Source organism: Mixophyes fleayi, chromosome 3 (assembly GCF_038048845.1).
Source record: "Mixophyes fleayi isolate aMixFle1 chromosome 3, aMixFle1.hap1, whole genome shotgun sequence".
NCBI lineage: Eukaryota > Metazoa > Chordata > Amphibia > Anura > Limnodynastidae > Mixophyes > Mixophyes fleayi.
The window spans coordinates 200,677,799-200,703,087 of NC_134404.1; the positions used below are offsets into that span (position 1 = coordinate 200,677,799).

The following is a 25,289-nucleotide window of genomic DNA, read 5'->3' on the forward strand; positions in this document are numbered from 1 at the left end:
CCTGTCCCTTTCATCTACCCTACCCCCCATGCCACCTTCTCTCCTGTCCCTCTCATCTACCCCCCTGTGCCCTCTTCTCCCCTATTCCTCTTACTTGTTATCCTGCAGCCCACTTCCAGCACTGGGTGTATATGTCTTTAAAAATCCAAATTTATATAGTGTATGTCTTCTAATGTACAGGAAATAGAAAATTTGTCATTTTCATATTAATAATCTATGATTTCTATTTTTCTCCACATAGTTAGCTTCTATTGCTGTGCAAAAAATACAGATGTAGCCGAGGGCTCTTCTATTTCTTTCCTGCAGTGAGAGAAATTGTATAGGTTACACCTGTAAGGCTACCAGCTACACAGCAATACAAAAGAATGATGTGGCTAAAAATAAAAGTCATAGCTTAAATTATAATATATATTATTATATCAGCAAGTAATTTTAAATAAATTACAGCTGTTACTGCAGTAACTTGCCATTAGGCAGAAGTGGAGCTTGGACAGTGTTGAAAGCATCAGGCATCAGTGCATCTGGACTGCAGCCTTGCTAGGCAGGAGAGGGTAAGTGTTGTTATTTTTTTTACACTTCACCTTGACCCAAATACTGACAGATTTATTTATATATTGTTTGTTTTAGACAACCAGAGTATGGGGGGGTGGGTTGGCTGAAACTTTGCCTAGGGTGCCTAGAGACCTTGCACAGGCCCTGTATAGTAGCAAGATCAAATTTGTGGATACCTGATATTCACAGATAAACTTCAGATGTTCCAGCCATGCAGATATCAAGCTCTTTAACCACAATGAAGTTAATCTGGAAGTATGTTGCATAAAAACTAGAGATGCTCACTGACCCCCGTGAAGTGGCTCTTGTTTTGATTTTGGATCTGTATTAGCTTCGTGTTTTGGTTTTGGCAAAACCACCCTCGTGTGTTTTGGTTTTGGATCTGTATTTTTTTAGAAAAATTGCTAAAATATGCTAAAATCACATAATTTTGCTCTTTTTTTGATCCTACATTATTATTAACCTCACTAACACTAATTTAAAGTCATTTGCAGTCATTTTTGACCACCTCACAGGTCACAATATTAATTTAATACACTTTCAAGCAAAGGTTGCTGCAGTTCTTGCCAGTGATAAGGAAAATAAACCATTGTCATGCCTGGGCCTAAGCCCAAAAATCCACCTCTTATGTGTGCAATTATTTTTACACAAATAATGACAACAGTTGTATAGCCATTTGTAGCGTTTGTAAATCCACATTCAGTAGAGGCATGGACCTTAACCATCTAGGATCCTCATCCATGTTACGGCATTTGAAGTGAGTTCATGGAAAGCTGTTGGGAAAATCAGAAACTTATGTTTAAAAAATAACAACATTACTCTGTTGCAAATTAATACTGCAATAGCTAGGCTCAATCAAAAATTCTATACCTTGGGGAATAAAGCTAGTAAACTACTTGCCCGTAAACTATGTGCGAAGAATGCTATTATTAGAATCAAATCCATTTGTAACGCGCAGAGTATCCATATATCTAATCCTCTTTCTATAGCTAATAGATTCACTTCTTATTATGAAAGCTTACATAATCTAAAGACAGATGTAACCTTGACTCAACCCTCCCAGGAGACTATTAATGATTTTCTGGCCTCTCTTTCAGCCCTCCCAGCCCTGCCGCCGGAGGAGGATGAGGCACTATGTTTGGACTGGACAGAGGACGAGGTCCACGCTGCTATAAAATCCATGAACAAAGGGAAGGCCCAAGGCCCCGATGGACTTACACTAGAATTCTACTCCTCTTTCCAGTCTGAACTATCCCAGGTACTAACTAGCCTATTTAACTCAGCTACTAAGGATTCGTTCCTACCTGCAGAAATGTTAGAGGCGCCGATTATCACCATCCCAAAGCCAGGGAAACACCCCACACAATGTCATAAGTACCGGCCAATAGCGCTCCTTAACCTAGATCTTAAAATTTTTGCCAAGCTGATTGCTAACCGTTTAAATCCTATCCTCCCACAATTAATCCATATGAATCAGGTAGGTTTCATTCCGGGTAGACAGGCTCCAGACAATACGAGGAGAGTTCTGAACATTATTGAGACGCATTCAGCTGGCTCTGTGCCCATCTTGTTGCTCTCCTTGGATGCTGAAAAAGCATTCGATAGAATCCACTGGAAGTATATGATGGCTGTTCTTACTAAATTTGGTTTTGGGGGCTCCTTTCTTCAAGCTATAGCTACCTTGTATACTACTCCATCTGCTAGAGTCTTTAGTAATGGGTTCCTCTCCTCTGCCTTTCAGATTAGCAATGGTACCAGGTAAGGCTGTCCATTATCACCCCTGATTTTTGTTCTTGCCATGGAACCCCTGGCGGCTAAAGTTAGAATGGATCAAAATGTGGTGGGGACGGTCATTGGTTCTCAACAGCATAAAATTTGTTTGTTTGCGGACGATGTCCTTTTGTTTGTTTTAAGCCCTGAGTCTTCCCTACCCACCCTATCCCGCATTTTACAAGACTACTCAGCAGTATCTTAGTATTAGCTTAATACTACCAAATCGGAAGCTTTGGGAGTGGCCCTCACACAAGATGCTTCGAAGCTCCTTAAGTCTACATATAAATTTCATTGGTCTAACCTCTCCTTAACTTACTTAGGCATATGTATACCGTCTGACCCTAACCTGACTATTCAACTTAATTACCAACCATTGTTAGGCTTGTATGATAAACTCACAAAATCCTGGATTAACTTTGAGGTTTCCTGGGTGGGGAGAGTAGCAGCCGTAAAGATGATGCTCCTTCCAAAGATACTATACCTATTCCATTGTATTCCTTATCTGGTGCCTATGTCTTTGGTAAAAAAAAAATATTCTATTGCGTTTAAATTTATTTGGAGCAATTGATGTCCCAAACTATCAAGAGATAAGATGTTTAGAGCTAAAGTAAAAGGAGGACTAGCTGCCCCTAAGCTAGAAACATACCAGTTTGTGGCTATCCTAGACCAGCTTAGGGATTGACATGCTCCTTCCCAGCTAAGGAAGCCTTGGGTTGACATTGAGCAACATAGTTTCTCCTAATTCCCACTACTAGACCTGCTCTGGGTAGGTAAGCCAAGTAGACCAAGCCCTTCCCAAGCCCTGAGAAGTGTTAGAGACTCTCTCTCTGTCTGGGATAAGATGTTGACTCCTCCCTTCCTCTAGCCTTTCTACAATTGCATTGTCTCAACTGATTCCAGATTTGCGCCTTGGCGTTTGGGATGGGCACGGGGCTAGCCGGGTGCAGGACCTTATGGAGGGAGGTTCACTTCTCTCTTTTTCCCAAATTCAGGAGAGATTTGATGTCCCAGTCCGTGACTTTTACAAGTACCTCCAAATTAGACATTGGGTGCACTCTCATCCCTCATTCCCACCAGCCTTGAAACCGGCTCCCCCTGGTATTATGTCATCTCTCTCTCCCACTTCTCATGCGGGAGGCATCTCAGTTTGGTATCGAATCTTGATGGTTCCTGTGGATAGCAGAGATCTCTCGGTACTGGGGATCTGGGAGAAGGAACTTGGCTTAGATATTTCGCCAGAGGTCTGGGTGAAAATCTATAAGAATATATACAAAATGTCAAAGTGTATTAACCATTCAGAAATACTTTAAAAATGGTTCACAGGGTGTATCTCACGCCAGACAAACTGCATAAAATCTGGCCGTCAGAAACTAAATACTGTTGGAGAAACTGTGGGGAAATTAGTACGCTTATACACGTTTTTTGGAACTGTCCTAAGCTACAACCACTTTGGGTTGAAATTTTCCAGCTAATTACCAAGGTCACTAAGGATGATTTATCCCCATCCCCGGCTACAACGCTTTTACACCTATATCCCCCTCATCTTCAGCGTCATAATCACTATGTGGCTGGGCACATTCTCATCTCAGCCAGAGCCGCAATAGCCCAAACCTGGAAATCCCCTTTGGTTCCAACTCTTACCAAAATCATCAGCAAAGTTCAACACAGCTATGAGATGGAAACCATAGGCTTTAACTATTCCTCAAGGGCTTCCTCACCCCTGTTTAAATGGTTCACATGGTACGATTTTTTTTCAGAGTATAGACCTGTGTCTGCCACCTAACTCTCCCATGCTGTATACCCCTCTGGAGGGTAGATGTCCTGTTTTCAAAATGTATTTTTATTGTTGATTGGGTTCACTACGGCCAGTCTCCGACTCTTGCCCCCCTGTCTTTCTCCCTCCCCCTCCCCTTTGAAGTCTTTGTATTACGTGTATTTGAATGTTTCTTGTGTTATTGTTTTTTGTTACTTTTTTGATTGTTTGTTTATGGGCAGTTCTGTCTGAGTTATTGGATTTACATTATGCACTGTACTCTGTTATAACTGCCATGTTTGTTACATATTCTTTTGCTAAAGACTTAATAAAAACCTTTTAAATTAAAAAAAAAAAATTAACAACAAGCAGTCCAGCATCATCTATCTCCCTTCTCTCATCTAGATCCCAGCACCTGCAATCTACACCCCCAACACCTTCATCATCAATATCCTCACAAGTGATGGGAGTTAGTCCTGCATCAAAGTTGCTAAGGCTAGATGACTCCTCCACTAGCCATGATTCCTCTGAAGAATTATTGAGCGTTAGTCCTGCTGCTGCTGCTGGGAGTTGATCTTCAAACCAGAAGTATACTGCTAGTAGTTTACAACAAATGACTGTTAAACAATCCTTTGTTAGAGGAAGAAAGTAAGAAAGCTGTCACCCAATCGCAAAGCGGATCACAGACGCCATGGGGACTATGCTAGTATTAGATTTGCGTCCAATATCCACTATTAATGCAGCTGGTTTTAGACAGGTACTTGAGATCTTCTGTCCCTATTACCAAATTCCATCACGACACCATTTTACTAGAAAAGCAATTCCTCACCTCTAACTGAAAGTTCGTAAAAATGTAACTATTGGGCTGCAAAACTCCATTCTACCCAGTGGACACTTAACCACAAATATGGGGACAAGCGGAACTGGGCAAACTAAAGATTATATGGCTATGACAACCCACTGGGTTGGTGATACGCCTTCGCCAGCAGGAACAGCAGCAGCATGTACCCAAGTACGTCACATTTTTCATAAGTAGGCTACTCTGTGTATCAGCGGCTTCACTAAGAGGCATACAGCTGACAATATGTTACAAAAAGTAAGGTATGTCACTGCAACATGGCTAATCCTGCTTGGACTTTCCTGAGGATATGTGATTTGTTATAACGCCACCAATATTGTTAGATTATTACAGCGGGGGGAATTCCATCACATTTTCTGTTTTTCTCTCAAAATCAACTTGGTGTTACAGAACTTTTTAAAAAATGACAATGACATGCAGGAAATGCTGTCTGTGTCCCCAAAAAATTAGGGTCATTTTTGTGATTCTGCAACAGCATGTAAGACAATGCAGCAGCTACAAGAAGACTAGAATTTGAGAGAGAATGTACTTTTTAGTCCAGTGAAGTAGTCACCTGTGAAGAGAGTGCAGACACTGTTAGATTGAGTCAAGTGATTGCCTTAATTATACTTTTTGAGAAGCAGCTAGAGAAATTGAAGGATGAAATGAAACTAAGCAAAACCGCTAACTATATTGTAATTGTAGATCTAGGACTTAATTCGCTTTGCCAGAATCCAAGCTATCAACATCTTGTAATGACGTCTCCTCCTTCAGTTTCTCTGGCAACTGCTTCTCGGAAAAAACTTAGCATTCCCAAGACACCCAGTGGTAATGCAGATGAGTCAGCACAATATTTTCACATTTGCTCTGCTCTAAAAGAACTGCCCAAAAATCGTGACAGCTCTGCCATAAAATGAAGTACAAATTCCATGAGGAAGGCCATTATCAGCAATTACATCAAAGTACACAGACTTCTGTGATGGTGGATTCCAGCGGGGATGAATTAGTATTGTTTGAGGAAGATGTACACAATGATGAGGGTGAATATGATGACAGTGTAGATTGCAGGTGCTGATCTCTAGCTAAGAGAAGGGAGGTACCTGATGCTGGTATGCCTGATAATATTGTGGGTAGAATGGTACCTTGGCAATTTTATGTTTTTCTACAATAAACTTTCACCTTTTTAGAGAAGTTTTTTTTTCTTTAAAAAGGTGCAAGCTTTTTATTTCCATTTTTGTTTCCCTGACTTAAAATCACTATGCACTTGAAGATAGGCTTTAGCACATGAGGTAGAGGGATTAATGTCATCATGACTGAGACTGCAGAGTGACAACAATGTCACTCCTCCTGTTTCTGTATGAGCTATGGCACAATGCAATGTCACTGGAGACTTTGACGAACACTGTCAGCCCTATTATTACAATTTCTGTTTCAGCACTGATCCCTGCCACCTCTCCTGTTTCTGAGTGAGCTATGGTGCAGTAAAATGTAACAGCAGATTTAGACCAAGCCAGCCAGCCCTATAATTTCTATTTCAGCAATGACTCCTAGCAAAAAAGCACTCCTCTTTGTCTGTTACCTATATAACGTAGTAGAATTTGCCTATAAATTCAGAAGACAAGCCTGCAAGGACTAGTATATTGTATTTGTATTTCAGCAATGACAAAATTAGCAACGCAGCTCTTGTCTTTGGGTGTATATAACACCCTACACTTTTTGGTGCAAATTCTGAACAAAAGCCTGCAAGGACTTGTATATTTGGATTTCACCAATGACAATTAGCAATGGAGCTTTGTTGAACACTGCTACCACCCTTCTCTTTCACTTCTGTACATTTGCCTGCCCAACTGCTCTACGCTCTATCCTACCTCTTCTGTATCCCTCTCTCAAATGGTGCTAGATCGCTGTGGGGGGCGGTATTTATAGATTCCAAATCTCCCGAGATCCGACGATGTCTCGATGAAGTTTTGGAATATGAAAAAGCGCGAAAGTACAGAGCCGGCTTGGCTCGGTACTCGGATCCCCTAAGTTTGGATGGGCTCGATTTTTGGGAAACCAAACCTTCTCTAATAAAAACCAAGCCTCGTGTCCTTACAAGTCTCTGCTTGACCAATCAGTGGTTTCATCAGAGGAAGCATTTTGTAGCTCTATCTGGCACTATTACATACCAAATGACAGAGTAGTATTCCCAGTACATACCATATGTGTCACGACTAGTATAGCGTACCTGCTATCGTTGGCACTACTCGGAGGAAGGCGCGGAGTCTAACGTGCCCCTGGTGTTCACCAGGGACCCCCACAAGGAGGTATGGACTTGGCTGCAGGAAACACGCAGGTCGCGGTCCTTCCACGAGTCAGATAGCGAAGCACGAGAGGGATATCAGACAGGCGGGTTCAGCAATGATGCGGGTAATGCAGGTACACAAGGAGAATTCAAACGGGGTGTGAGTCAAGCCGGGTCGATAACGTTCTGACAGCGAGGTACAAAGGGAGATCCAAAGGGGTAGTCAAGGCAATCCGGGTCACAATGGTCACAGGCAAACGGCAATAAACTGGAGGAAGGCAAGGGTCAGGAAACAGATAGACACAGGAACACTGGAACGCTGGAGGACAGGAAAGGACCTGAAACTCTGGCACAGGAGGTGAGGTCAGAGGGACTTAAATAGGGCTGCTAACCAATGCCCTCAGCACTAGTGGTGCTGTAATAGCTGTAGCGCCGTAGCGCTAGTCATTAGGCAGCGCCGTAGCGCTCTCTTCCTGCAGCGTCCCGTTGTCTAGCAACGGGGACGCTTCTGGGTCTGGGCTGGCCGGCCGGGCGGAAGGGGAAATGACGCGTCTGGTTGCTAGGCAACCAGACGTTCTTGTATGGACGGGCGGGCGGCCGCCGAGCGGCGCCTGACAGTATGCCCTCCTCCTTCTCCCCTTGTTTGGAGGAATCTCTTAAGTAACTGAGGAGCGTGAAGGTCCGGTTTATCCACCCAAGATCTTTCTTCCGGGCCAAATCCCTTCCAGTGCACAAGGAACTGTTGTTGCCCGTAGCGAATGCGGACATCCAGGATCCGGCTGATCTCAAACTCTGTTCCAGAGGAGGTTTGAACCGGAGGAGGTCGAGATGGAGGTACAAAGAACCTGTTAAGCACTAATGGCCGGAGTAGGGACACGTGAAAAGTATTATGACATCGTAAAGAAGCCGGTAGCTTTAGTTTAACACACACTGGATTAATAACTTGTGAGATGACGTAAGGACCAATAAAACGTGGAGCCATTTTCATAGATGGTACTTTGAGTTTTAAGTCTTTAGTGGAAAGCCATACTTGATCCCCTACCTTCAATAGGGGAGTAGCCCTACGGTGGCGATCTGCAAAGATCTTATGGTGCTGTGATGCCTTTTGTAGAGCTGCTTTGGTTGTGGCCCAAATGATAGAGAATTCTCGATAAAGTGAGTCCACCGCTGGAACAGAGGAGGAAGAATTGGGAAATGGATCTGGGATAATAGGATGCATCCCGGTCACAATAAAGAATGGAGAAAACCCGGTAGATTCATGGACATGGTGATTGTGTGAGAATTCTGCCCAGGGAAGGAATTGCGACCATCTGCTTTGATTATCAGCGGTAAAGCAACGGAGAAAAGTCTCTAAATCCTGGTTGATCCGCTCGGTCTGACCATTGGTCTGGGGGTGATATCCCGATGAGAATTTTAACTCCGTACCCAGTTTTTTACAGAAAGCCCTCCAGAACCGGGAGATGAATTGCACTCCCCTGTCAGAGATAATTTCCTTAGGGCAGCCATGAAGTCTGAAGATCTCCTTGATAAATGTGTCGGCTAAGTGACTGGCTGAAGGTAGACCTGAAAGAGGAATAAAATGCACCATTTTAGAAAATCGGTCAATGACAACCCAGATAGTATTGAATCCAGAACTGCAGGGGAGGTCATTAATAAAATCCATGGCTATACTCTCCCAGGGAGCATCCGGCGTAGGTAGGGGCTGGAGCAACCCAGCAGGAACCTTCCTGGAAGTTTTGTGTTGGGCACAAATGGTACATGCTGCAATAAAGTCCCGTATATCAGCGCGTATGGTAGGCCACCAGAACCGACGGCAGAGAAGGAATGTGGTCTTCTTTATGCCCGCGTGATCCGCGATACGGGACGAATGGGCCCAACGCAACACCTTGAGTCGTAATTGTGGTTCCACAAATGATCGTCCTGTGGGCGGAACATCCTTCACCGTATTGGTAATAGCAATGATGTTCGAAGGGTCAATAATGCAATGAGGAATTGATGGGTTCAGGCGGTCTGTATCATCAAAAGAACGAGATAGAGCGTCTGCCCGCCCATTCTTAGCACCTGGACAGAAGGTAAGAATCATGTTGAAGCGAGCAAAGAATGATGCCCAGCGGGCCTGCCGAGGATTCAGACAGCGAGCTTCCCGAATGAATGTCAAATTTCGGTGGTCTGTAAAGATGGTAACTGGATATAGGGCTCCCTCTAATAGGTGCCGCCATTCCTCCAAGGCTGCTTTAATAGCGAGAAGCTCCTTGTCTCCGATTCCGTAATTAATCTCGTTGGGAAGAAATCGTCTGGAGAAGAATCCGCATGGAGAGTGGGTACCTGAAGTTGTCTTTTGGAATAACACGGCTCCAATGCCTATTGAAGAGGCGTCCACCTCCACAAAGAAAGGTCGCTGTTGATCCGGCTGAGAGAGCACAGAGGCAGAGGAAAAGGCTTTCTTCAGAATAGTGAAGGCAGAAACAGCTTCTGGAGACCATATCTTAGGATTGGCAGATCTCCTAGTTAATGCTGTAATTGGAGCAATGATGGACGAGAAATCTTGGATGAACTGTCGATAATAATTGGCGAATCCAATGAATCTTTGGATACTTTTAAGACTCTGCGGTTGAGGCCAATTCAAGATGGATGACACCTTGGTGGGATCCATCTGTAACCCGGAGCCGGACACAATGAACCCAAGGAAGGACACTTGGAGAACTTCAAAAACACATTTTTCCAATTTGCAATAAAGATGATATTTGCGCAGTCTTCGTAAGACCTCCCTCACTTGTTCTTGATGAGAACTCAAGTCTTTAGAAAACACTAGGATGTCGTCTAGATAAACGACTACGGAGGTGTACAATAGATCTTGAAAGATGTCGTTAACGAAATTCTGGAAGATGGCGGGGGCATTGCAAAGACCGAAGGGCATTACCAGGTATTCAAAATGCCCATCCCTCGTATTGAAGGCGGTCTTCCACTCGTCACCCTTCTTTATACGAATGAGGTTGTAGGCCCCTCGTAGGTCTAATTTAGTAAACACTTGAGCCCCGCTGATTCTGTCAAATAGGTCAGAGATAAGAGGTAACGGGTACCGATTCTTGATGGTAATACGATTCAGGGGTCTATAGTCAATGCATGGGCGCAGGGACCCGTCTTTTTTTTTGACAAAGAAGAATCCAGCCCCAGCAGGAGAGGTAGACTTGCGAATAAAACCACGTTCCAGATTCTCCTTGATATATTGGGACATTGCCAGGGTCTCTGGGCGAGAAAGGGGATACGTTCGCCCCTTGGGTATAGGTTGATCGGGAAGCAAAGTGATGGAACAATCCCAGGGCCGATGGGGAGGTAATAACTCGGCCTCCGTTTTACTGAATACATCTTGGAAGTCAGTGTATGCAGCTGGAAGGCTAACTTCCGTAACCGTGGACTGAGCAACAACTTGGGAATCAGGAGGCAGAACACTAGGTAGACATCTATGATGACATTCTGTACCCCAACGAGTAACCTGAGCTCGGTCCCAATCCATCTGCGGAGAGTGTCTTCGTAGCCATGGAAGCCCCAAGATAATGGGATTGATGGATTTTGGCAACACCAACAACTGAATCATCTCGCTATGGAGGGCTCCAACCATTAACCGAATAGGTGACGTGATGTAGGAGATGGAGCCACTGCTGACACGGTTCCCATCTACTGCTGTTAACGATAATGGTTGAGGCAAGGGGAGAGTTGGAATTTGAAGCCCAGCAATGAGAGTGGCAGAAATGAAGTTCCCGGAGGAGCCAGAATCCACAAAGGCCGTGGTGGAGAAGGGACCTCTAGGGGTGCTCAGGGTGACTGCCATAAGAAGCTCAGGGGTGTTTTTTGAGTAGGGAGCAGCTGTGGATACTCCTAAACCGGCCTCCCTGCTACCGTTTAGGAGGACGGGTTTCCCGGTTTCTTAGGACAGACCTGAGAACATGTCCGGAATCGCCACAGTAAAGGCAGAGACGCTGCCTGAAGCGCCTCTCTCTTTCTTCTGGGGATAAACGGGACCGTCCTACTTGCATGGGTTCATCCATAGGCAAAACTGGGTTTTGAAATTGAGGAGCCAGACGAGGAACCACCCGCTTAGAGACAGGACGTTCCTGGGTGCGTTCTTGATAACGTAGGTCTACTTTAATGCATAGCGCAATTAGGGTATCAAGATCAGAGGGGAGATCCCGAGAAATTAGTTCGTCCTTAATACGGTCGATTAGACCTTGCCAAAAAGTTGCGACCAGCGCCTCGTTGTTCCATTTCAGCTCTGACGCTAAGGTCCGGAGCTGGATGGCATATTGCCCAACAGATAAGTTGCCTTGACGCAGGTTCAGCAAGCTGGTGGCCGCAGAGGCTACTCTCCCAGGGTCATCGAAGACTCTCCTGAAAGCTTCAATAAAGGAGCCGGTGTTATTAAGAAGAGGGTCTCCATTCTCCCACAAAGGCGAAGCCCAGGCTAGTGCTTGACCACTCAGGAGGGAGATCATAAACGCCACCTTCGTTCGCTCTGAAGGAAATGCTCCTGCATTGCACTCAAACTGGATGGAGCACTGGTTCAAGAAACCCCTGCATTTCTTGGGATCTCCATCGTATTTTTCAGGTGTGGGGATACGCATGCCAGAAGTTGCAGTGGATACCGTAACCACACTGGCGGACGCCCCTGGGGCGGTGGTAATGGCAGGAGCAGCAGGCAGGGAGCCTTGTAAGGCATCGAAGCGTGTAGCGATACCTTGAACACATTGTAGGACATGTGCTTGGGCTGCTTCTTGCTGTTCTACTCGCTGAGCCAAATGAATGAGAAGGTCCCGGGCTGAGGGTTCCCCCGTTCCTTCGGTAGTCATCGCCAGAGTTTACTGTCACGACTAGTATAGCGTACCTGCTATCGTTGGCACTACTCGGAGGAAGGCGCGGAGTCTAACGTGCCCCTGGTGTTCACCAGGGACCCCCGCAAGGAGGTATGGACTTGGCTGCAGGAAACACGCAGGTCGCGGTCCTTCCACGAGTCAGATAGCGAAGCACGAGAGGGATATCAGACAGGCGGGTTCAGCAATGATGCGGGTAATGCAGGTACACAAGGAGAATTCAAACGGGGTGTGAGTCAAGCCGGGTCGATAACGTTCTGACAGCGAGGTACAAAGGGAGATCCAAAGGGGTAGTCAAGGCAATCCGGGTCACAATGGTCACAGGCAAACGGCAATAAACTGGAGGAAGGCAAGGGTCAGGAAACAGATAGACACAGGAACACTGGAACGCTGGAGGACAGGAAAGGACCTGAAACTCTGGCACAGGAGGTGAGGTCAGAGGGACTTAAATAGGGCTGCTAACCAATGCCCTCAGCACTAGTGGTGCTGTAATAGCTGTAGCGCCGTAGCGCTAGTCATTAGGCAGCGCCGTAGCGCTCTCTTCCTGCAGCGTCCCGTTGCCTAGCAACGGGGACGCTTCTGGGTCTGGGCTGGCCGGCCGGGCGGAAGGGGAAATGACGCGTCTGGTTGCTAGGCAACCAGACGTTCTTGTATGGACGGGCGGGCGGCCGCCGAGCGGCGCCTGACAATATGTAACTCTTAGTTACCTTGGTACATACATACACTTTAGAAATCGCATAATATAATGTGTTTATGCTAATAAAATTTGCCAATTAAAATGTAAAACAAATATCAATATACACTTGAAGTGTTCGTTAAAGATGCACAGTCTTACCAATAATTAAAAACAATCATAAAGATTAAACAAAAATAATAACATAAATAACATAAATAAATAGTAAAACATTTTCTATACTATGTAAAATATTGTTAGTCTGTAGAAATATAAGCTTAAACAAATGAGAAAGTGGAGAATTTTTATTTGGAGTTTTTAATTAATGATTTCATGATTTAATGAACATACATACATAATTGATACAATATATATATATATAGTATCAATTATGTATGTATGTTCATGAAATAATGAAATCATTAATTAAAAACTCCAAATAAAAATTCTCCACTTTCTCATTTGTTTAAGCTTATATTTCTACAGACTAACAATATTTTACATAGTATAGAAAATGTTTTACTATTTATTTATGTTATTAATGTTATTAATTTTGTTTAATCTTTATGATTGTTTTTAATTATTGGTAAGACTGTGCATCTTTAACGAACACTTCAAGTGTATATTGATGTTTGTTTTACATTTTAATTTAATATATATATATATATATATTTATATATATATGTATATATATAATATATATAGAGCTCCAAAATATCATTTACAATAAGCGTGCAAAATGTTTCACCAATACAGACTTCAGCCAGAATTTGCCTAGATATACAAACTATCAAAGACATGGGACCCTTTGCATTTGGTTAAAATATTATTTAGCTTAACCATGTAATTTAATCCATGTGGAGGAAGAGTTCTCAACCTAAAAATCCAAAAGCCTTCCCTTTTGCATAGTAAATAAAACAATTGCCTCCTCTCTTAGTGGCACATATCTGTTCAATTGCTGTTATCCTAAGATTTTAACATTTTCACACTGACATCTAACTAAATATTTAGGTAAATATGACTTTTTACTTTATAAATCACCTTATGATGATGTTTCAGAAAGTATAAATGTTACGATCTTGTAGTGCAACCAATATACTGGATACTACTCTTATATTGAATCAGATATATAGCATAGGTGGATAAAAATGTCTCTGTAGTAAACTTTTATTTGGATATATGGGAAACGATTGCAGAGCTGATATGTTCAGCATGTTCATACAATACTTTTTTCCATATTTAAAAAAACGTTGGGCTTTGGATATAACCAGAAAAGTTGACTCTTAAGATATCTTATTATCTCTTAAAAAAACAAACAAACTAGGAACAAGCTTATGTTCCAGTTTTCTAAAAATAATATTGGTGCAGTCTTTTATTACTGGGACTAATAGATGTACCTCAAAAGTGAATATTTTTTCTTTACTTAATGTCAGAGGCACAATAATTATATTTATATATTAAAGCTATATAATTATCATCTTTCCTTCTTTAATTTATTTATTTTGAAAGTTTCTGCTGCTGTTGAACAGCTCCTCCTCAAATTGAGGAACTGTACATTAGGTATATTAGTATGCCATATTTGAGATGAATCCTGTTGTAATTAAGGAAGCAGTTGGAATCTACCTCTTTCACAAATGTCTCAGTTATCATCTTATTGTCACTGACAGAATTTCAAACATAGAAACATAGAATTTGACGGCAGATAAGAACCGCTTAGCCCATCTAGTCTGCCCATTTTTTTTTATTAAATTAAGGTACCTTAAACCCGATTTGATCATTTGTTCATTATAAGGATATTCTTATGTCTATCTTAATTTCCTATTTTTCATCTGTCTCAAAGCTTCTTTTAAATAATCAGAAGTTTGCTTAGTAATAAAGCAAAAACATAAAATCATAGGATCCAATGAAATATATTTGCGCCAGTGTCTGGCACCATGAGATTGTGCTTTCCTTTCAACTGTATATTTGCAGCTTGTCACCCAATAGGCAGCTATTGCTGGCCGATTCTCCTTGTTCTTGCTCTTATGGTCTGTGATTTATTATGCTCAGTCATGTGTTTTAAAAACAGCTTACTGTATTGACTGTCTATTTCTTACATGATGGAACAAAGTGGAGCAGCAATGTGAGAGGCAGTATAAGACGGAAACTGGCTTATACAATATAGAAGTCTTGTGGCAGAAAAACAGATACACTACAAATTTACCATTATTAGTTTCACTAAACCGTGGGGACTCATTGCCCCTACATAACATACTTGCATACTTTCTTGGACTGTTGGGAGATTCACAAATTTTGTGGAGTAGGCCACCCTCCCAGAGCCCGTGTCTCTTTTTTTCTGGAGTGGAAGGCAGTCTTGATGATGCAAATCACATCATCATGGCCCCTACCCAGCTGCGCAAAGATGAAAATTGCATCATTGCACAGCAAGGGGTGGGGCCATGATGACGTGAGTAAAGTTATCACTCACTCCGCACTTGCCCCTTGGACTTCCCCTCCGAGAGCTCTCAGAGGGAAGGTCCAAAAAGTCAGCAAACATGCTACATAGCAATCCCTATCTCAGCAAAAACATCTTGATGAAGAACTTCATCACAGCAAGAAACTCCTACAAGACGCAGTAGAAATATTATGTGTTATTAAGGTTAATTATTTTTTTTTTATCTTTTTTTAAACTTTTTATATGTAACGGCAGAACAGTAATACATGCCAAAGAATCCATTTATACATATATATATATATAACAAACAACTGAAGAAAGAAGGGCTAGTCATATAAAACAAACAATTTGTTAACTAAAATGCAGACAGCAAAGATCCAGCACTATCTGTAGCCTTAGAGACAAATAGAACACAATTGTTAGAAAACATGAAAAATGTGACCTTGTAGTATGGAGAATAGGCTAAAAAAACTGTTGGATTTTATGATTTTAAATGGGGTGGGAAGTAAGGGAAAAGATTTAGGAAGGGAGGAAGTAACGTTCTAAAGTCTGAGAGGAGGGCCCCTAGTCAAAGAGCCAGGGCCGGACTGGCCATCTGGCAAATGCCAGAAGAGCCAATGGGCAGATGGGCCGGTCCGCATGTCCGCCGAGCAGCAACACTGCTCGGCGGACGGAGAATCAGTGGCAGCCGCCTATACGAGCAATCACATGGGACGGCATCTGTCACATGGTGCTGTCCCATGTGATTGCTTGCATAGGTGGCTGTCACTGTTTCTCCTTCTGCCGGGCTGCGCACAGAGTGTTGCTGCTGGATGTAAGGTAAGTGTCTGTGCGTGTGTGTGTGTGTAATATGTCTGTGTGTCAAATAGTTTGTGTGGGGCTATTAGTGTGGCTGTGTAGCAAATAGTGAGTGTGGCTATTGTGTGGCAAATAGTGTGTCTGTGTGGCAAATAGTGTGTCTGTGTGGCTAATAGTGTGTCTGTTTGGCAAATAGTGTGTCTGGCTAATAGTGTGTCTGTGGGGCAAATAGTGTGTCTGGCTAATAGTGTGTCTGTGTGGCAAATAGTGTGTGTGCCTAATAGTGTGGCTGTGTGGCAAATTGTGTGGCTAATAGTGTGGCTGTGTGGCAAATAGTGGGGCTGTGTGGCCAATAGCGTGTCTGTGTGGCTAATAGCGTGTCTGTGTGGCTAATAGTGTGTGTGGCTAATAGTGTGTGTGGCTAATAGTGTGGCTGTGTGGCTAATAGTGTGTCTGTTTGGCAAATAGTGTGTCTGGCTAATAGTGTGTCTGTGGGGCAAATAGTGTGTCTGGCTAATAGTGTGTCTGTGTGGCAAATAGTGTGTGTGCCTAATAGTGTGGCTGTGTGGCAAATTGTGTGGCTAATAGTGTGGCTGTGTAGCAAATAGTGTGGCTGTGTGGCAAATAGCGTGTCTGTGTGGCTAATAGCGTGTCTGCATGGCTAATAGTGTGTGTGGCTAATAGTGTTTGTGGCTAATAGTGTGGCTGTGTGGCTAATAGCATGTCTGTGTGGGTAATAGTGTGTCTGTGTGACAAATAGTGTGTGTGGCTAATAGTATGGCTGTGTGGCAAATTGTGTGGCTAATAGTGTGGCTAATAGTGTGTCTGTGTGGGTAATAGTGTGTCTGTGTGGCAAATAGTGTGTGTGGATAATAGTGTGGCTGTGTGGCTAATAGCATGTCTGTGTGGGTAATAGTTTGGCTGTGTGGCAAATAGTGTGGCTAATAGTGTGTCTGTGTGGCTAATAGCGTGTCTGTGTGGCTAATAGCATGTCTGTGTGGCAAATAGTGTGTGTGGCTAATAGTGTGGCTGTGTGGCTAATAGCATGTCTGTGTGGGTAATAGTTTGGCTGTGTGGTAAATAGTGTGTGTGGCTAATAGTGTGACTGTGTGGCTAATAGCGTGTCTGTGGCTAATAGTGTGTCTGTTTGGCAAATAATGTGTCTGGCTAATAGTGTGTCTGTGGGGCAAATTGTATGGCTAATAGTGTGTCTGTGTGGCAAATAGGCTGTGTGGCAAATTGTGTGGCTAATAGTGTGGCTGTGTGGGTAATAGCGTGTCTGTGTGGGTAATAGCGTGGCTAATAGTATGGCTGTGTGGCAAATACTGTGTGTGGCTAATAGTGTTTCTGTGTGGCCCCATGTTGCTATAGTGTGCGTTTGGCCATGTTCACATAATGTGCGTGTGTGTGCGCGTGTAGTATTTTAATATAATATGTGAGGGAAGGGAGGATCTTAAAATAGTGTGGGAGGTATGCTATTTAATGGTGGAGTGTAGGTGGGGGCTAATTATTTAAGGTGAGGTGAAGGAACCTTTAATTTAATGCTGGGGTGGTTTAGGGCTATCAGTTGAATATGGGGCTGATTTTGGGGTGGAGGGCTATTTATTAAATGTGAATATGAATTATTTATTGTCTGGGATGGTTGTGAAAAATGGCTATATTTATTAAACTTTAATGCTATTTAATGTATTGCTGTTTGGGGGGAGGGAAATATGTTTTGAGTAAATGGGTATACTGTTAATTTAATGTTGGGGCCGGTTGGAGGGAAATAGGTCTACTTATTAAATGTGAATATTATTATTGTGGAGACTGGAGGGAGGCCTAATTATAAAACGTGAGTGTTATTGTTTTATCACCGGGGAGTTTTCTAAATCTCATGTATCCATTTTTTTTAAAAAATAGGGCATCCAATATTCCAGGATCAAGACAAGAATGAACTGAGCTAAAGAAACCAGCTGCTGCAAGTGGTGAAAGTGACCAAGACAGGTAGGAGAGAGCAGGACAGTCTGCCAACTGTCCTGAATCTGGTGGGGCAGTCCTGAATTTGGGTGAATGTCTCTCTTAGTCAGGATTTGATCCGACTGCAAGGATGGTTGGGAGGTATGTCCTGCTTCACAACGTACTGCTTGTGAAGGCAAAGCTGTGTGCTTCTAACAGTAGTGCCTGTGTATATTTTTAAAATGATAAATGTAATGTATTATTATAATGTATGTATCAATGCCCCATGTTGGCCACACCCACAACACAATGAGGTCAAGCCCTGTTCGGCGCCGCCACGCAGCGGTGGCACATGTTTTCTTTCCTGCTGGAGCTAAGGTGGGCCTGTGTACCTTAAATGCCATGGCTGATTTTTAGTCCCAGTCCGGCCCTGCAAAGAACTTTAGGTAAAGGAAGGGAGAGGAAGGGATAGCATACTTAGCACCGCTGAAAATATATGTTGGAAATTAAATGTGGAATCTACAAAGAGAACCATACTTATGAGCTGAGGAAAGAATAAGGAAGTTAGACGGAGCCAGATTGGTCACTATTGTTCAAGAAAAAACATGGTGTATTTTTCTTTTTACTTCATTATTTTACTTATTTATGCCATACAGCTAAGCTAAAAACTGAGATGTGGTATATTTTTCAATAATGTAGTTCTTCTTCTGACTATAATACCAGTAATTCTCAATGTATTACGAGCCCCAGCAGGGTTCATAGCCTCCGCGGCTCGCTCTCCTCTGTGCCTGGCATCCCGGTTGTCAAGGAGATGTCACTTCCGGTTTCCGGCCTATTGTTGCCGAGGCACAGGCCAGACACCGAGCTGTCAAACGCTGCTTCCCGGGTGCGTGCGTATTAGGGAGGAATTTATTATCAGCCTCCTGTGGCTGATTAGGCACAAGGGGACATTACCCAGTGGAGTTCCTCGTGTTCTCGGGCTTGTTTGAGCTTGCCTCTTCAGATTCTGCAGCCTGCTTCCGAATTAATTCCTCCTCAGTGCTGTGAATTCTGGGATGTATTCTCTAAAAAAGCGGCTGACACTCTGTCTCCACATCGGGATTTGAATTTCGCCATCGAATTAATTCCAGGCGCTAAATTACCAAAAGGAAGACTGTATTCATTCACTGGTCCTGAAACCAAGGCCATGCAAGAGTACGTCGAGGAAAATTTACAAAAAGGATTTTAAATGCCTTCAAAATCTCTGGTGGGTGCTGGCTGTTTCTTTGTCTCCAAGAAGGATGGTGGACTATGTCCTTGTATTTATTTCAGAGGCCATAACAAAATTTCTATTAAAAACAATTACCCACTTCCTCTCATCTCGGTCCTGTTTGATCAACTTAGAGGTGCTACATTTGCAGCAAAATTGACCTTCGCAGGGCATACAATCTCATCCGCATCAGAGAAGGAGATGAATGGAAAACGGCTTTCAATACCCATTCCAGCCACTACGAGTATGTGGTTATGCCGTTCAGTCTTTGTAACACACCAGCTGTCTTCCAAGTTCTCATTAATGAAGTTCTCCAGTAGTTGATCCATCAGTTCGCGGTTGTGTACTTGTATAACATATTAATATACTCCCACTCTTTGTCCCAGCATCGGCTACATGTTCAGCAAGTTCTTCATAGATTACGGGACTATCATCTTTTTGCCAAGCTTGAAAAATGTGAGTTGGAAGTTCGGAGTGTGTCATTCCTAGGATATATAATATCCGCTACCAGTTTCTCTATGGACCCAAGTAAAGTTCAAGCTATTCTGGATTGGGTGCGGCCCGTTAATCTGAAAGCTGTACAAAGGTTCCTGGATTTCGCCAATTATTACAAAAGATTTATTCAAGGTTTTTCCGATTTGGTGGCTCCTATTGTTGCCTTTACCCGAAAGGGGGCTGATCTTGGTAATTGGTCCTCAGAAACTATCAATTCCTTTGAGGCTCTGAAAGTATTTATCTCCGCTCCTGCATTGTGACATCTTAATCCTGAGTTGCCTTTCATTTGGAGGTTGATGCCTCTGACATTGGTGCTGGCGCTGTTCTCTCACAGAAGGATCCTGGTAATCACCGACTGTGTCCTTGAGCCTATTTTTCCTGCAAGTTCTCTGCTGCAGAGGCCAACTATGATGTTGGCAATCGGGAACTCTAAGCCATCAAATGGGCTTTTGAAGAATGGCGTCATTGGCTGGAAGGAGCCATCCATATCATCTCAGTCATCACTGACCATAAGAACCTCCAATATATTGAATCTGCAAAATGGCTGAATCCTAAGCAAGCCTGTTGGACATTGTTCTTTACCCACTTCCATTTTATCATCAGTTATAGACCAGGATCTAAGAACACCAAGGCTGATGCTTTATCCAGAAGTTTTGTCTCTTATCATACATTAGTTCCGAAACCGCTGCCAATAATGCCACCTTCAATTATTCATGCAGGTTTAGCCCAAGACTTGGTTATAACCTTTCTCAGATTTCAAAAATTGGCTCCCTCTGAGACACCCGCAAACCGCTTATTTGTGTCAGTTCATCTTCGCAAGGCTGTCCTCAATGAAGCCCGAGAAAATGAAACCACCGGACACCTGTAAAACAACGGAAAATCTTTCATGTTCTGTTTGGTGGCCCACCTTGTTCTCAGATGTTCGAGACTTTGTTATGTCCTGTGAAATTTGTGCTTAAAACAAAACCTCTAGGAATCGCACTTCTGGTCAGCTTATGCAATTATCTGCTCCTACTAGATTTTGAACACATTTGTCTTTGATTTTATTATGGAGTTCCCTCCTTCAGCAGGTCACAATACTATTTGGGTAGTGGTTGACTGCTTTAGTAAAATGTCCCACTTCATACCTTTAACCAGACTTCCTAGTGCACAGACCGTAGCGTCACTTTTTGTCCAGCACATTTTTTCCATGGCCTACCTTTAAATATTGTTTCTGATCGCGGCTCTCAATTTATTGCCCAATTCTGGAAGTCTTTTTGTGCATTCCTTGGAACAAACATCAGCCTCTCTTCAGCATACCATCCTCAATCCAATGGACAAACTGAAAGGGTTAATCAATCCCTGGAGCAATTTGTTTGCTTATACACTTCTGAATTCCATAATAACTGGTCAGCCCTGTTACCATGGGCAGAGTTCGCATACAACAAATGCTGCCATTCCTCCACGTGTATCACTCCATTCTATTGCAATCTTGTTTACTATCCTAGATCTAACTGATTGGCTTCGCTTAACCCTTCTGGTCTCCCTGGCATACACTCCACGACTTCTAGTCATAAGAATTTCTGGAAGAAAGTTCACTCTGCCTTAAAGCGAGCCTCATTTCAGTCCAAAAAATTTGTGGATCAACACTGTAGATGCTGCTTTTTTAAAGTGGGTAAGAAGGTTTGGCTCTCCACCCGTAATATCAGGCTCAGACAACCCTGTAAAAAACTTGGATCTAGATTCATTGGTTCCTTCTCCATCATCAAGCAAGTTAATCCTGTAGCATTTAGGTTAAAGCTTCCTCGCTCTCTGAAAATTCCCAACACATTTCATTGGTCTTTGCTCAAGCCTGTTATTTTTTCTAGTAAATTTAAATGTGTTCATTTTCTGAGGCCACACTCAGTTAATGTGGAAGGACATCACAAAATTTTCATAGAAAAAATACTTGATTCAAAAAGAGTCCAGTGGCAGATTCACTTTTTGGTCCAATGGAAGGGCCGTGGTCTGAAAGAGCGTGTCTGGGTCCCATGGAAGCGTCTTCATGCTGATAGACTTATTAAAGAGATCTTCAAACAATTCCCCAGGAATCAATGGTGTCAGTGCTTCTTAACCCCTCCTCAAGGGGGGGTACTGTTACAAGCCACGGCGGTGTCCATAGCCGCCGTGGCTCGCTCTCCTCTGTGCCTGACTTCCTGGCCGTCTCCTTGATGACCGGGACGTCACTTCTGGTTTTTGACCGACCATTGCCAAGGTAACGGCCAGGCTCGTGCGTATTAGGGAAGAATTTATTATCAGCCTCCTATGGCTGATTTGTTTAAGCTGGGCTGCTTGGTTTACATTGGATGCTCTGGGTAGTTAAGGCAGGGAGGATTGGACCTCCCTGCCAGTTATAGCGTTTCCAGTCTTGTGCTGTGCTGACCTGCTGTTGGATTCCTGTCTGCCTGATCTACTGTTATGACCCTTGTCTGCACCTTGGACCTTGCCTGTTTGCCTGTTTCCCTGACCTTTTGGCTTGTATTCTGGACTTCACTGTTTTGCCTGTGACCCTGATCTTTGTTTGGATATAAATTTGCCTATTTGCTTCGGACCCCTGACCTCGGCCTGCCACTGACCACCCACTCCAGTCTGGACTAGCGCCGCTGGTTCCATCTGCGCTACGGCCATCTGTGATGAGCTATTACTACTCTGAGCTTAAGACCTGGGGGCATCTGAGTAACTGTGAGCACATTAAGCTCTATGGGAAAGGCGGCTGCTAAAGGTGAAGATCTCTACCCTAACTGTTCTAAAAGCTCATCTTAGTGGTTGTGGGCCCTAAAACAATGTCCATTAATATTCTCTATGAATGAGAAAATACACTGAACAAATTATTTTCTTCTGCATGTTGATGTAACTACCATGTTCATTTGTAATATATAGTACAGTGACAACAGCACAATACCACTTCTTTTGTTTTTTATGTTGATTCAAATTTTCAGGAACTGTTGTTTTTCTGTACTTATGAACAGTTGCACTATACAAGATCTATTGACTTACGTGCTATACGTAATTGTAATGATTTGTTTTAATTCTGCAATAAACAAAGACTCATTTAAACTTTTTAGCCAATGCATCAAAAATCCAATAAAACACATGTGTGTTTTTTTCATTCCAGCAAGTGTTTTTAAACACTGGTCTAGACACCATACCATTGATAACATGAAAAAATATTTATTAACAGATGATAAACGTGTAGCACTCTACACTTTTAATATGAAGATGTGCACAGTTTTGTATAAATCAGAGAAGGGCATGTATAAAAACAAATTCACAGGGAACTGCCTAGAAACGGTTGCTTCTTCTAGAGTGTCACAGCGCCGCGGCTGCTGTATAACTCATGTTCGCGAGAAGGAGCTGCTGCGCATTCACGAGCGCAGCAGCTCCTCCCTTGAATACCCAGCATCACTCATCCTGGCTTCCCTGGAGCACGGTAGGCCCTATAAAAGTTCAAGAATTAGTCACAATTTTTTTTAACTTTAGAGAATATTCAATAATCATCTATGGTTCTTAACCCTGTCCTCCACAAGGACAAAAAGAATGTTTAGCATTGTGATAATACACAGGGAATGGGTCCTTATGATATTAAAGCTCTTTAGAGTGTAAGGGGCTCCTCTCACTTCGAGCCAGGAGTTGATTTACTGTATAGTTTTCTTTGCTCCTCCATGGAACCGAAGTCTGGGATGTGAGTAGAGTGTCTGTGGAACTGACTGTCCCTTAAGCTGGAGGAGACTTGTTCTCCAGTACTTCCTGCTCACATTTATGGCAGTCTGTTCTCTTTAGGTTTATAATTTTTCTTGTGCCTCACTATCCAGGTTCTGGGCACTTAGTGTATAGAAGGTGCATGTCTTTGTTTCATATTTTTAAGTTTTTTTTATAATGGTGCCAGTAATTCCTTTGTAATGTCTGGTAAATTGATAGTTTCCCAAATGTTCTTTTTTTTAGTTCTTTCTTCCATATTTCTGTATATTGCTCTTTGACTTATTACTTACTTCATTTATTTCCTTTTATTGCTGTTAATAATGAGCTTTTGGCTAAAGAGCTTATGAGTTGTTCCTGATGACATGGTTTATTCAGGAACTCATAGGTTAGCATTAAATTCTGTTTGGAACTGCTTTTGTTTAAATGTGGCCAATATGTTTGTGATATCTTCTGTACTGCAATGGGTAAGGGGGAATCAACTCAGAGCAGCAGCCTTTTCTTTTACCTTCCTGTTCTAGAGCCTCTACTATAGGTATGAGTGTAAACGAGTCAGGATTCCTTTGAAGATGGATGGCCGTAAGACTGGCTCTACTAAATGTCCCATATTCTCTGCTCTAAATCCGTGTTTAGGGAGAAAAACTCCCTGGATCCACCCAACTTCTCCCAGAATCCTCTTGTGCAAACTTTTGCATCTCTCACAGACGCCGCCATTTTGGCCTGCAGATCCATACATTTCCCTGCACTTATGCACAAGTCTGCACTTACGCATAAGGCGTCAATGATGGTCTGTATTCCTGTATAGGAAAAAAGAAAGAAGGCACTCTCCACTAATTTACAAGAATAGGTATTATAGACAATCTGCATAGGCAAAGCGAGGGGGGGGTTCTAGTGCCTGGAAACCCCCTTCCAAGCCTGGGGCACTGTATAACTGAGGTGGCTGGAGCCTGTTCCCCCTTCACACAGCTCTGTTTGAAAAGGGAGAGCTGTGTGCCCCTAACAGCAGTGCATGTAGCATTGCCCATGTATATTATGGGGATAGGAAGAGTTGGAGAGCTACCTAGCACTGTCTAATATTATAGCCACGCCCCCATGCATGCTGGTCACGCCCACTGGTGGCGTGGTGTGGAAACTCCCCTCTACAAATCCTGCGTTTGCCCCTGAGAGACATGTTTTCTTTTACAATTGGTGCCAAATCAATATGTTGATATTCTGTGAATAATAAGAATCTAACACTGCTTTGTGTGTGGACTTTGTGTGTGAACTAACAGATTGCGCAGAACAGGTTTTGGCTGATCATTTTATGTTCATTTTATGTGGTTGCTATATTAGTTAAGCCAACTGTTCTGGATGTCTGAGGTGTTAATATCTTGCTAGTGCTTTAATTCAGTTGTTATCATTGCTTTGGCTTACATTAATAACCTGGATGCTGTTCTGCAGGAGTGATATTTAAGGAGCAAACACATTGGAATTTATAATGTTATATTGCAACAACATTATTTGATTACCAGATACAATGTTTCATTTATAATGTAAGAAAATCCACTTTTCATTGGGTACAGTGTTTCCTTTTTGCTCAGTGAATACCACCATCATTTACATTCATTTCAGTCCTATTAAAAATGTAACTATTGGATTCAAATCATCCATACAATGTTACTATTAAGCTGGCTGGCGATACCTTTTCTTCTCTGAAACCTAAGGGAGTATTTTTTAGCTTTGTATAATGGTTAATGTTTATTAAATGTGTTTTCAACCTTAATCATTTTGTGTCCTTTCCATATTTAGAAAAACATCTATGTTTTACGTGTTTACTACATAAAAAATCAGATGAAGAGTGCATAATTATGAATTCAGTGAAAACAAGGTGCGCTTCTTTAAATCAATGAAATATGTAAAAGTGAATAAATCATTTGAAAACTG

The 25,289-nt window shown here is 42.7% G+C and overlaps 1 long non-coding RNA gene across 3 annotated transcripts in view; it reads left to right on the forward strand.

Moving 5' to 3' along the window:
• Positions 1–453: 453 nt before the first annotated feature.
• The window catches only part of LOC142142851 (uncharacterized), a 112,205-nt gene continuing 87,369 nt past the window's right edge, over positions 454–25,289 (forward strand). For 2 of the 3 annotated variants that reach the window (XR_012689356.1, XR_012689357.1), the window contains exon 1: positions 454–551. This is a non-coding gene — a long non-coding RNA (uncharacterized LOC142142851). Of the gene's footprint in view, positions 552–1,654; positions 1,811–25,289 lie in introns of those variants that run through there. The other variant, XR_012689358.1, reaches the window with a different exon arrangement.